Source organism: Rhinoderma darwinii, chromosome 3, assembly GCF_050947455.1.
Source record: "Rhinoderma darwinii isolate aRhiDar2 chromosome 3, aRhiDar2.hap1, whole genome shotgun sequence".
NCBI classification, from domain to species: domain Eukaryota; kingdom Metazoa; phylum Chordata; class Amphibia; order Anura; family Rhinodermatidae; genus Rhinoderma; species Rhinoderma darwinii.
The window spans coordinates 297,959,122-297,972,776 of NC_134689.1; the positions used below are offsets into that span (position 1 = coordinate 297,959,122).

General features: G+C 42.5%; 1 protein-coding gene across 8 annotated transcripts in view; it reads right to left on the reverse strand.

Annotated features, from left to right (window-relative positions):
- Positions 1-9,275, reverse strand: part of PPIP5K1 (diphosphoinositol pentakisphosphate kinase 1) — a 180,676-nt gene extending 171,401 nt beyond the window's left edge. For 3 of the 8 annotated variants that reach the window (XM_075858102.1, XM_075858100.1, XM_075858097.1), the window contains exon 1: positions 9,191-9,272. The gene's annotated coding sequence lies outside the window, so the exon portion shown is untranslated. Of the gene's footprint in view, positions 1-9,190 lie in introns of all 8 variants that reach the window. The other 5 variants (XM_075858104.1, XM_075858103.1, XM_075858101.1 and 2 more) reach the window with 3 other exon arrangements.
- Between the last annotated feature and the right edge of the window lie 4,380 nt (positions 9,276-13,655).

Genomic DNA, 13,655 nt, shown 5'->3' on the forward strand with positions numbered 1-13,655 from the left:
ACAGTTATCCAATAAAAGCTGTCAAGGCCGTTTTACGACGCTAACAAAAGAAAGCAAAAATCTCCCAACACATCTGCAGCACCAGCAGGGAGTAAAGATAAATATAACTAAAGCAATCTAAGCAAGCTACAGGCTGCCCTCTCTGATCACGACACCATTGTAAGGTCCTGTTCACACGGCGGAATTTTTGCATATGGGAATTAATGTATGGGAACGAGCGATCGGAGTAACGAGAGCTCGTCCCCATACTAGCTCCTGAAAGGAGCAAACAAGCGCCGATCAAGGAGCGGTCTCGTTGATCGGCGCTCGTTTATACGGCCCAGGACGAGCCGTGTAAGAGGACCGTAAGTTTACATCTCCTGAAGCAGTGAAGACGCTGTGCAGATCTGAAACACAATGCACATTAGTAAGATTTATTAACTTTAGGAGTTCCTCCTTTTAAACTTTCTTGACAACAACTCAGCGGACCCCCTGAATTCAGTGCAGGTTACAGTAGTTGGAAGGAATTTTAAAAAATGGGGGCAACCCACGATGTCCAAAGGGAAATGAATGAAGCCAGACGATAGGCATGTCTACATTCTATACTTAGTACAGGGAGCCCCAACAAGTGTTTGTTTCCCATCCCAAGAACGGCACAAAGCTCCAATTCTCTTTCTAGTACACTCCATCACCATCCTGTGTGCACAGAAACCACCATTTCAATAAGTAGGCAAATGAAAAGGATAAGTTTTGGCGGAGATATAATGGAAAGGAAAAGAGGGTCAGTGTTGCCTGCCAGTATGCGATCCTATAAGGAAATAATATTGCACAATATTCACTTTCGCAGCTGACCCTCTGTTGCCCCATATAATGTTTTGGAAGTGAGTGGGAGGGAGACGGAAGTCCTCAGGATGATGTGCTGCCACAGGTGTGGGCATCCCCCACTTCTTCAGCACTACATTACCTTAGCACCCTGGCTTTAACCCTGATGTCTATGCAGAATCCTGAATAAAGTGTTAAATCTCTGATCAAATTGGTAGTCCTGGGAGTTTTTAAAAAAAAATAGTCTAACAGCAGGAATTGTGATAAAATTGTAAAATTACCATTACTTCCCTATTAATTCCCCCAACTATCCAGCGCCAACGCTCCAGTGGTCTCCACCGCGCTTTGCTGTCAGCCATGATGTGCCATCCGTCCAAGTAAATGTTACAACCAAACACTGCAAGAATCAATTCTGAAGTCAGTGATTGGCTGCAGCGGTCACGTGGATGTACGGCAGGTCATCGCTGACAGCAAAAACGGTTATCTATGTTTTGTTTTTTTTACCTATTTTCTTGACACTTCAAAGGATTATTCTGGTTTAAGCAAAGAATATACCTTCTGTATCAATAAATCAGTTTTTTTAAGATCTCTGCTTGCAGTCATACAATAGGAACTTTCATAATTTACTTACAGAAGATAAAAATATGTCCCAGTCATGTAGTAGACATTTGGATGAATGACTATATAATACATAGACAGCTCAAATCCACCAGTGCGGCTCTCCATTCTGGCTTATTGAGGGGAGTCCTCAGCATATGGAAAGGGGTTGCCTTCTTGAGGCACTCCCTTAAATGTTTATACAGCACCACCATTAAGGAGGCAACACAGAATTAATAGGAATATGTCACATTACTATGAAAGAAGGGAGAGAATGGAAACAGAACAGTAAATAAAAGAAACAAATCTGAACAAGTAAGGCTATGCTCACACCCGCGTCAGGCCTTTCCGTCGTTCTGTCAGAGGAAGGCTTCATTCCCATCTGCGCCAGGGTCCCGTTCCGACGTTCCATCGCAGCTTTCCGTCGGAATTGGACCTGACTGACACAAACGGAATCCAAAAGGTTTCCGTTTCCATCACCATTGATTTCAATGGTGATGGATCCCGTCCCAATGGTTTCCGTTTGTTTCAGTTGTGCAAGGGTTCCGTCGTTTTAACGGAATCAATAGAGTAGTCGACTACGGGACCCTGGCGCAGATGTGAACGAAGCAGAACAAGGGAAAACCGGAAGAGACGGTTCCGTCACACCATGCACGCCACTGGTGACCGACGGAAACCCATTGTCTTTAATGGGTTCTTTCGGCTTTCCGTCTGGGTGTCCGTTGATTTGCCGAACTAATAGCATAGCATCTGTGACGGAGTAGTAACGTAGATGTTAACAAAGCCTTGCTAAAAGGTGTCTAAAAAAAAAAAAAAAAGGTGAAAGAGTCTACTTTGCTAGGGACCTTTACATTGGAGCATTGTGACAGATTATAGACTGTAAATGATCGGGTAGGTTAGTTGAGTATAAACCAGTTGGCCTTGTAATGAATTACTCCGACAATACAAGTAGATTGCAGATACATCTTATTTAGAAAGGATCATCCTTTGAAAAGGGGAAGGCGAAGATAAAGATAAGTGGGTTAATCAATATACAAGAGAAAGCAAAACAGCACACATCTGTAAAGAAGTCATTTACCAGGAGCTAGATAGGCATCTAGATGTTTACTACAAAAAAACAACTAACTATTATGTTTTTATCTGGCAATTAATTATTTTATAGATATGAAAAGCTTATAAATTACTGTTTACCTTGGCATCGGCAGTGCTGAGGACAACTCATTACATAAAACGATAAGATTCTATTCACACTGGCATCAGTGCTTTATGACAAATCTATTTTGTAAAAAAAAAAACTCCATAGACTTGACATAGAAAACGTCATATTTGTGTTTTTCTTACTGGGTAAAATAATGCCACAAACTATGTTATTCTGTCTGTCAAAAGTGAAGGAAACTTAATGAAATGGAATCTAAACACCCGGCTGGATTCACACACAGCCTTTTAGTGCATTTGTCGTGGAGTTTTTACAGCGTTTTTGTTGCATTTTTTTAGACTAATAGTATAACGTATGTTATATTAAAGTTTACAGTGAAATATAAAACGCACTACATACAACAGCGTTTTGGTTTGTGGCATTTTTGCTGCTTTTTTTTGGTCGACTGGGTTGCTTTTTTTAAAATTACAGCATGCTCGGTCTATGGTGTTTTTTTTCTGGTGTTTTTTCCCATAGGCTTTTCTATACGGGACTTAAAAAACACAAGAAAAATCATGTACATAATTATGCTATATTAAAAAATTCCACTAAAAGCGCTGTTACATTTTACAAAACGCTGGCGTTTTAACTTTAATTTTTTTCCATCTAGTTTTATACGGCAGAAAAGAAAGCCTAAACAAAGCCCAAATGAGACCAATTTCAGGCGGCCGTAACACACGTACATTTAGCATCTGTATTACAGCCGCAATACCCTGGACCTCCTGAACCAAACTTTGATCTCCATAAAACCCTAGGTCTGGATAAATGATACTGCATCAACATTTATATGTATGTAAATAATCCCGTTCATGAAAACAATACAAATGCATACAAAGGAAACCTATGTACCAATTTAACAATGTGACAAAAAGAAGAATGATAATGTTTGTGTGTGAAACACAACATTCAAGAACAAGAAACAAACATGTTGTCATTTATAAGGCGCTGTTCACACTACTGTATGGCTCTACATTATTCTTTTCTGTTGATATAACATAAACGTAGAGAAATAATTCCATTCCAGGTGAGCACTCCGTCCAGCAGTAAGAGTTGATCCCAGTAGCAGGACCCTCAGTGATCTGCTGAATTCAAAAGGAACATCCCCTTCAAGCTATGGTTTTCTGTGTTTTGACAATACTTATCGACAATATTTATATTAGTATTTGTCACATTTCAGTTGTTCTATATTGTATTTATTTTCTTGTTTACATGAATTTAGGTTGCAATGATTCAGATTAAAATGCCATAGATTCTATAAAAAATGCATAAAAAAAATAGCACCGCATCGCTGCGCTATTTTTACAGAAAAACTGGACGGAAGCCAATAAAATCAATGGGGTCTGTTGGGCGCAGTTGTTGTCCGTCATGTGCTTGATCTGTCACAGTATTGAATTCATAGTGCAGATGTGAACAGAGCCTTATCACCCACAAACAAACCAGAATCAAACACAAACTAAAACCACCATGTAAATAAAAGTAGAAAAGTTGCAGCACAGCAGAGCCCTAGCAAGGCTTTCCTTCACCCGGGGTAAAAAATGAGTTTGCTTCCCCCATCCCTGTATCTAAATACCCTAGCCCCACCGCACATACTTTGGTAGCCCCATCACTGGCCACAGCTTACTATGATATTCACTCTCTATGTCGGCCGAGGAGCTTACATTGCAGTCATATTTTGCGTGTTAACCATCACAGTGCACATATTGTTTTGGTTTGAAGCTGCTTCTAGATGGTTTAATCTGGCTGGATCTGAAAATAAATGCCAAGCTGACAATATGTACTTCGATGCCATCCAATGCCCTTCTCATCGGGTAATGCAGGAAGTGATTTCATGTTACGAGAAAGATGGGCGCAGAATGGGATTTAACCACTTCATTGCTACCTCGTGGTATGTAAAAAGCTGAGGGTGCTGGTCATACCCTGCAAGCATGCAGCTCAGCTCTCCCTATCCTTACAAGCAAACCCAGCTACCATGACGTATCCTATTCCCATTCTAACCTGATAACCCAGATCTATGTTAGCTTCATAAAGTTCAGCTTCAAGGGGTAATCCCAGAATCAAAAATAATCACCTATTCAGAGAATAGGTTAGAATTTTTTGACCACTGGGTGAGAACGAGTGTCCCGAACTCCCAGATCCTCCTCACTGCACCCCCTACAGCGAGGAGCCGCTTAAATGGAGCGACGGTTGAGCATGCCCCGCCGCTCCATCCAATGTCTATGAGAGCGCTGTACTCATCCTTTTCCGTTATTCCCATAGACTTTGTATGAAAAAGCACCGCGCATTCTCTACCGCCGCTCTATTCAATGTCCTCATCACTCGAGGGGTGCAATCCGGAGGAATGGGGGATCGTGACCCCCGTTCTGATGATCAGTAAGGGGTACCAGTGGGTCCTCCAGCGATCAGACAACTATCACGTATCCTGTGGACACGTAATAATTTTTGATTCTGGTACAACACCTTTAACCCCTTCCCGCCGCAGGCATTTTTCAGATTTGCATTTTAGTTTTTTCCTCCCCACCTTCCAAAAGCCATAACTTTTTTATTCTTCCGTCGATATAGTCCTATGAGGGCTTGATTTTTGCGGGACGAGTTGTAGTTTTTCGTAGCACCATTTATTGTGCCATATAATGTACTAGGAAACGGGGTAGAACATGAAAAAAACTGCGATTCCTCCATTGTTTTTTGCGCTTCGTTTTTACGGAATTCACTGTGCAATTAAAACAACATGTTAACTTTATTCTGTGTGTCAATACGATTACGGCGATACCAAATTGCCAATGGGTGCGTGTAAATCGCGCACGGCACACGGAAAGCACTTCCGGGTGCCGCGCGTGATTCGCGAAACAGTACTAAAATAAATGAATGAAAACAGAAACGCACCAAGTGCTGTTTGTAAATATAAAACCAGAGTCTCATAATGATGCCATCTGTGCGAAAATCACGCAGCCACGCACCGTATGCTGATACCACACGGACCTTTTGTGCACGCAAAACGCAGCATTTTTTGCGTGCGCAAAACGGACACGTCCGTGTGAATAAGGCCTAAATCTGATGAAGGCATTATACACATTGGTGCAGGAATATAGCACTTTCAAATGCCAGACTAAGGCTACATTCACACGAGCGTGATTAAAATCTGTGCACATTACTTCAAAATATAATAGATCTGAAAAGTAGGTTACACTGGAAATATAAAACGACATCTACATCTGCATCATGGGCTCAGTCAAAAGTCCCGGACAAAATAGGGAAGCATGCAGCACTATTTTGTCTGGAAAAATGACGGAATGCATGACGAAAACCAGACAGAACCCAAGTCAATGGGTTCTGTCAGGCGCTGTTGGGAGTTAATGACAGCAAGAGTAGTCTTGCGATATCACACTGTAAATGACAGTTAACAGCGTGATCTCACGAGATTACGCTTGCTGTGCTGTAAGTCCCACACAAACGTTACCGAAGTGTCGGGATTGTGAATAGACATCGCGTCCTGGCTGGAAGCGATGTCTATTAACTCTCAAGACACTTCAGTAACGTTAATGTGTGAGTATGTGACTGCACATCATGATCTAGTAAGATCCCTATGTGCTGAGTAAATGAATGGAGAGAAGTGTATGACGCTGATTGGTCAGTGTCATACACTTCTCTCCACAACGCCCACTTGGTCTAAAAGTAAAAACTCGCCCAGTTGTCTATTAAGAAAGTCATTAGCATAAAGCTAACATAGGTCATAACTTGGTGAAAATAGATAGTTTTTCTAAATAAAAAAACACTGCTGTTACCTACATCACAGCGCCGATCATATTATGTAGAAGATAGGCCACTTATAATGTGGTGACAGAGCCTATTTAAGTCACTGGCAGAGGGCATGCCGTGGCTGCCCCAATTCCCTGATGAGATGTCTCTATGGACACCACATCATTGAGTCACAAACATAATATAGGGTGGCAGGGATACATGAACGTTGGGGGAATGGAGAATTTGGAGTTTAAGAACCTTACAAAATTTAGTTTTTACAAGTTTAGGCATTTAGAAACATCCTATTAAATTTTGGAAACACTTTTCTGGCATTCTAGAAAAGTTGCAGATGATCAATAGCCGTCTTGTACGACTGAGTTCACGTACTATATTACGAAGAATGAACTTGCGATGAAATTATTCTAATTATATGGAACAACCGTGCAAGGAGTTTATACATTCATTCATTCTTATTATGCCGTCAACTGAAAAAGTCTAATTTCCACAAGGTAAATGAGTTCACACATTGCTTAAATACTGTGGATTATCTGCAACGTATTTTGTTGCACAAAATCCGCAGCATAATGCAGTGGCAGTAGTGGATGACATTTGAACAAATCTCATCCACACGGTGCGCAAATGATAAGCGGAAAAAACGCTCAGAAATTGACGTGCGTTTTTTTAATCCGCAGCATGTCAATTGTATTTGCGTAATCGCTGCTTGTTTGTTGCGTGTTTTGCCTATTGAATTCAAAAGGGAGATATAACCTGCAACAAATAGCAGATCATGAGATTATTGCAGCGGAAAAGCTGTGATTCCGGTGCAAAAATCGCAACTCAGAAAGAAAAAAAATCTAGTACTTACCCAGAATTCAGTACTTCTTCATCCACGCCAGCCACCTGGGATGACGTTTCATTCCAAGTGATCGCTGCAGCCAATCACAGGCCGCAGCAGTCACATGGGATAAAACTTCAACCCAGGAGGCCGGTCTGCAGGACATCAGAGGGTAAGTATGGGCGTTGTTATTTTTTTCGCTTCTGTTTTCCGCAGCAGACATTCCGGTTTGGTGCGGTTTTCCACCAGGAATTCCTTGCGGCCCGTGTGAACTCAGTCATAAATGGTTATTCCTCACTCCGTTTCATCCCAGGAGACAGCTGCAGCCTGTAATTGACTGCAGCAGCGGTCACATGGGATGAAGCATCATCCCAGGAGGCCGGCCCTCTGACATCATCCAGGCCGGTCTTTTGGGATGACGTTTCATCCCATGTGACCGCCACTAAAGCCTGTGATTAGCTGCAGTGGTCACATGGGATAAAACGTCATCCCAGGAGGCCACACTGGAGGGCGGAGCACAGACTTCTGGGTAAGTATAAGATTTTTATTTTTTCCAGAGTTGCGTTTTTTTCGGCAGAATCGCTGCAAACCCGCCGCAAAAAACGCAACAACTGCTATTTGTTGCAGGTTTTACCTCCCTATTGAGTTCAATAGGAAAAACCCACAACAAATAAGCAGCGTTTATGCAAATACAATTGACATGCTGCGGAATAAAACTCTGCACCGCAGGTCAATTTCTGCGAGTTTTTTCTGCTCAGTATTTACGCAACGTGTGGATGAGATTTGTTTTATCTCATCCACTTTGCTGCTACTGTACTTGCTGCGGATTTTCTGCAAAAAATGCAGTTGCGGAAAATCTGCACTATTTACGCAACGTGTGAACTGACCCTAAAAGTGAAATTCAGCCAAAAATGTTCTTCTGCATTAGATCTGACAGGCCATACATATGTATCAGAAGATCACATTGGAATAAATGGAGACCAACAGTAATTTCCAAATTAAAGGGGCTGCAGTTCCGCACAGACTGCTTGGATATTTGAGTTACTGAAAATCTCCACATTCTGAGCTGCACGGATGAGGACGTCCATATGTCTACAATGTGGTGTCCGACGAGGCTGAAAACCCATCCTGATCATGTACAACTAGCACAGGTACAACGCTCCAGAGCTCTCCTGTAACGACCGGTGTGAACAGGAGACATCAGGACAGATTTCAGCCTCTGCATGTAAACAAAAATGACTAATATTGATGATAGGCAACAACAATGTGGAGCATTCAGGATTATAGCCATCAATTGAGTAATATAACACCACTAAATCATAGTCTCACCCCTTTAAACCAACAATTACATACAAGTCACAAGTGCAAGTAAAAGTTGCAGATGGGCTTGGTAAATACGGCATTCACCATGAACGCCATGTTATTCTAAGTAAAGACGGCACCTGCACTGATAAATATGCCACAATATTTCCGCGTACTGACAGCAAGCAGAGATCTTGAAAGTAGTTAGGAATTGAAACAAAATATGTTAGAAAGTTGGAGAACTTACAAGCTGAATCCCTTTCTAACCAGCATCACACATGCACCAGCTATAGTCACTCTCTAAGGAAAGAAATGGTCACACTCCTACATGGAAAAAGTCACATGAAATCTAGGATCAGTGATCACATATGATCCAGCCATTGACAAAACAGATGATGACTATTGCTCCTCCATGTCACAAGCGGCTGTCAGTGTAGTGACAATGGGAAAGACCATCTAGCAGAGTGCACGGTGGGGCACATATTACCAGCACAGCGTTACAGTGACCCGCGGAGTGCTATAAATAGACACATAATTCAGCTTGTTTATATGGGCTGCCACTGACTTATATTACATAAACTCATACAACATTCCCTGCACGGTATGACTGGTGGTACAGCCCGCACCCGGTCTCCGGCCGCCTCACGTTACACTCCCACCGGTTTTATTGTTGTTGTTGTTATTATTATTATTATTTACACCGGTAATTGCCTCTATTCACTAACCTGCCTCCTCCGCCAGGACCAGCCTAACCCGACTATGAGACAGACAAGAAACAACAGCCAATGGAAAGCGGACTTCTCGCGGAATCTACCAATGACAGGCAAGAGGAGGCATAACAAGGAAACCAGCGAGTTTAGCTGCGCCGTGCGCTTAAAGGAGTCCTCCCCAACTCAAGCTTACCAATAGCGGACCTGTAGCTGCTAGAGTAGTGCGCATGCTCAGAAGTTATGATGCCGCGCATACTGTAAGATGTGCAGCTGTACAGGAGGCCTATAACTGATGGGGGTTTGCAGTCCCACCTGGTGCCTGAGGGGGCCGCTCTGCTATATATGAAAACACCAGTAGGTGCAATGGACCCTTTTACAGATCTACCTATCGATACATATTAATTTTTTTTTATTTTTTTTTTTTTTATTACATTTATAACTGAAGTGTTTTCTGGGCATTCATATATTTTTTTTAGAGAAAATGTCTCAGCTGTGGGAATAAAACAGTACAACAGTATGTTATTATAGTGCAGTGTGTGGTATTTTCCCCAAAATGGTGCACGTCTCTTGAAGATACGGTGCAGCTACTGGACTATGGTTTTTACACTGGGCGACGCTCATTGTCGATAATTGCCCTGTGTAAATGGGAACGATCAGCAAATGAATGAGCAAAATGAACGCTCGATCATCTGCTGGTCGTATCGTTTTAAAAAAGTAAAAGATTATTGTTGTCGTAAACAGGAAGACGCACTGCCGACATGATAATAATGTAGGGGGAGTAACGCCCGCTCGTCCCCATCCATAGCTCCGTGTGACAGGAGCTAACGAGCGCCGATCAACGATGTCTCATTGATCGGTGCTCGCTGCACCAGCCGAGTGTCAGCCGGTGTAAAAGGGCCTTTAGGTCTTATCGAATGCATTGCATGTAGTGTGATCTGCCCATCGTGCCCCCTTTTGCTTTCTTTGTCAGCGTAACCGCATGTATTCCGCGCCAAAACACGGGTGAAAACCACTTACAAAGAACGTCTCACTGCTCCCTGGTTCAAAGATCAACACATTTGACACAAAATCCACAATTTCTATTATTAAATCGTTCTAAAAAGGAAAATGTCTTATCTACAGAAACATGATGAGCTGGAACAAGACAATTTAAAAAAAAAATTAAAAAATTAAAATACTTTAAAAAAAACTATGAAATGTGTTATTTACCATATATACAGTGAAATTACAATGAAAATCCATTGGAATTTTGCATTAAAAGGAACCTGTCAGTAGGTTTGGAGCCACTAAACCACCAGTAGGTCATTATGCAGCTAAGATTTAGGCCTGATTCAGACGAGCGTTGTATACCTCTGTGTGCTGTCTGTTAAAGAAAACAGACAGCACACGTTCCTATGCAATTCGATGGGGCTATTCACGCAGCGTGTTTCCGTTGCGTGAAACTCACTGCCTATCCTATTCTGGTCCGTTTTTGCAGACCACGTCGCCCATTGAAGTCTATGGGTGCGTGAAGATCACGGACAGCACACAGACGTCATCCGTGTGCTGTCCGTGTTTGACGCAACAGTTGCTAAAGAATTGGTGAGAAAAAAAAGAAAGAATGAAAAAAATGTGCACCAACACTGAAATAAATAACTGATGCCACACGGAACAAACACTGATGGCACACGGAAGTTAAATGCGGACATACTCGTCTGAATCAGGCCTTAGGGTTCCAAAGCTGCCCATCTCAAAAACTGACGATTCGGGAGGAATTAGTAAAATAACTTCAAAGTTACCAAGAGGAGCCCAAGAGAGGAGTCCAGCGGCATCAGGCGCATGCGCTTTGGACGCACTAAGACAGTTCATTGGGTGCACTAGAACAGTACACTTCACTGTGCATGTGCAGTATATTGCACTCGACTTCATGTGCGCTATGTGCATCTGCCTGGTGCCGCTTCTGGACTGATCTCTGTAACATGTAAGGCCCCATTCACATCAGGCTCCCAATGTATACCTCCGACGAAAGGCCCAAACGCATCCCACTGCATAGCATACAGTGGGATACGTTGCCTGGGGACTGGCCCTGGGAAAACTCTTGAAGACACTGTCCAAATATGACAGTGACGTCAGGAGCTTTCCCAGGACAAAGCATCTACTAGCACTCTGCCCAGGGACTCCGGCGCTGTGCAAGCTCCTGAGGTCACTGTCCATATATGGACAATGTCGTAAGGAGCAGTGACAGGAGTCCTCGGGCAGAGCGCTAGCTGGAGCTCTGCCTGAGGACTCCGGCACTGTGGAAGCTCTTGATGTCACTGTCCATATATGGACAGTGATGTTAGGAGCTTCCCTAGCATCAGAGTCCCCGGGCTCTGCCTGGGGATTCCGGCAATGTAAAAGTTTTTTCTTCTATTCCACCCCACAAAGATTTTTTTTTCGTTTCCCAGTAGATTATACGGTATGTGAAATGGTGGCATTAAAAACTACAACTCATCCCGCAAAAAAAGCCCTTTTGTGACTATGTCAAAAGAAAAAAGTTATGGCTTTTAGAATGCCCGGAGTGAAAAACTAAAAATCGCTGCGGTGGCAAGGGGTTAAATGGGTTGTCTTACGACGACAATCCCTTTAAAAAAAACAGCTGTTTGCTGTTTTCATGGCTTTTCTAAACCTCGACGATCATCTGCTATCGGGAAAAGCCACATCGAGGAATACATTTCCTCAGCAGCCATGGTACGCTAGACATTCTGGCACATAGAGGAGAGTCCTGGTTGGGGGGGGGGGTGCTCTATCACATCCATATGCCCTGACAGGTTTTTAATTCTCTTTTCCAGGAGCCTATAAATGGAAGTGGAAAGTCAGGAGAACCATCCTGTAGGAGAACATGAATATTAGAAAATAACCGAGCTGGAGGGCTTCGGCCCTGTTCACACGCAGTTTTCTCTACGTGTATTTCGGTGTGTTTTGCGTGTCAAAATACGCGTTAGAAAATGTCTGTCTAAAGCTTACTATTGACTTAAATGGGAAAATGCAATGTTAGTGAATACAGCGCTTTTTTCTACACGTGTCTAGATAACGCGTCATGTAATAAAAAAGAGCATCATGTCAATTCTTAGTGCGTTTTACGTGTTGTGTATTCCATGGAATTCAATGAAAGGCAAAAAACATGAAAAAACGCATCAAAATACACGTATTCATTAAGAAGCAGATTAAAAAAGGGTGGGTTTATAACGTCTATTACGCGTCATTCATTTTCCAGCCTCTAAATTACACAGTGTGAATATGGTCTAAACACACAATAACAGAGACTCCAAAGATGTGTAGCTCTTCGCTAAGGCATGAAGGGGTGAAAAAGTCCCTGAAAAAGACTGCAATTGTAGATAGGTAAAACATGATAGATACAATAATAAATTAACAAACTGTGCCTCTCCGGGCAGGAAAGTTTGAGTGCCGTGACAGACGAGACTTTATTCAATCCCGTCACTAGTTGAGGTGTACGCTCTTTGTCTATGCCAATTTTTAAAATGAGTCTACTCCCATGGCAGGCGGGAAATCCGGATTGTCATACAAGAGAGTGAGCCGTTTATGTGAGATGTTGGTGCCCATGAGGGGACAATGACATTACTGAGGAAATGTTGAATTAGAAAGGGAAGATAGTGATGAGTATGAGATCTGTCTAACCAGGGGCGGGAAGTGAAAACCAGGGGGGACAAATTCAACCAAATTGAAAATCGCCTGTGTAGTTTAGGTCTAAATCCCATAATCTGCTGCTGTTGAATCTGTTCCATTAGGCTGGGTTCACACGACCTATTTTCAGACGTAAACGAGGCGTATTATGCCTCGTTTTACGTCTGAAAATACGGCTACAATACGTCGGCAAACATCTGCCCATTCATTTGAATGGGTTTGCCGACGTACTGTGCAGACAACCTGTCATTTACGCGTCGTCGTTTGACAGCTGTCAAACGACGACGCGTAAAAATACAGCCTCGTCAAAAGAAGTGCAGGACACTTCTTTGGACGTTTTTGGAGCTGTTTTCTCATAGACTCCAATGAAAACAGCTCCAAAAACGGACGTAAAAAACGGTCCGAAAACGGCGCGAAAAACGCGAGTTGCTCAAAAAACGTCTGAAAATCAGGGGCTGTTTTCCCTTGAAAACAGCTCTGTATTTTCAGACGTTTTTGGTCACTACGTGTGCACATACCCTTAAACACCACACTACGTTGAGCACCACAATTTATTTTTTTATACTTTTTTCAAATCTTAAATGGCCACAACATAATTCTACATGGCTTACACGGTTGCATATGTCTACCACAAAATTCTAAGTCACTAAAAGAATGTCCTTTATTCAGGCCCTTATCTATAAGCCACAATAGAGAGTGGCTACAAAGAGTGCCTCTCGCCCAGGGGACCTGGCACATCTGTGAGTGGCAGGGCTTATCAGAAGCCTGTAAAAATGACTATACACTGCAGTACATTAGTATTGCAGTGTATTGTACT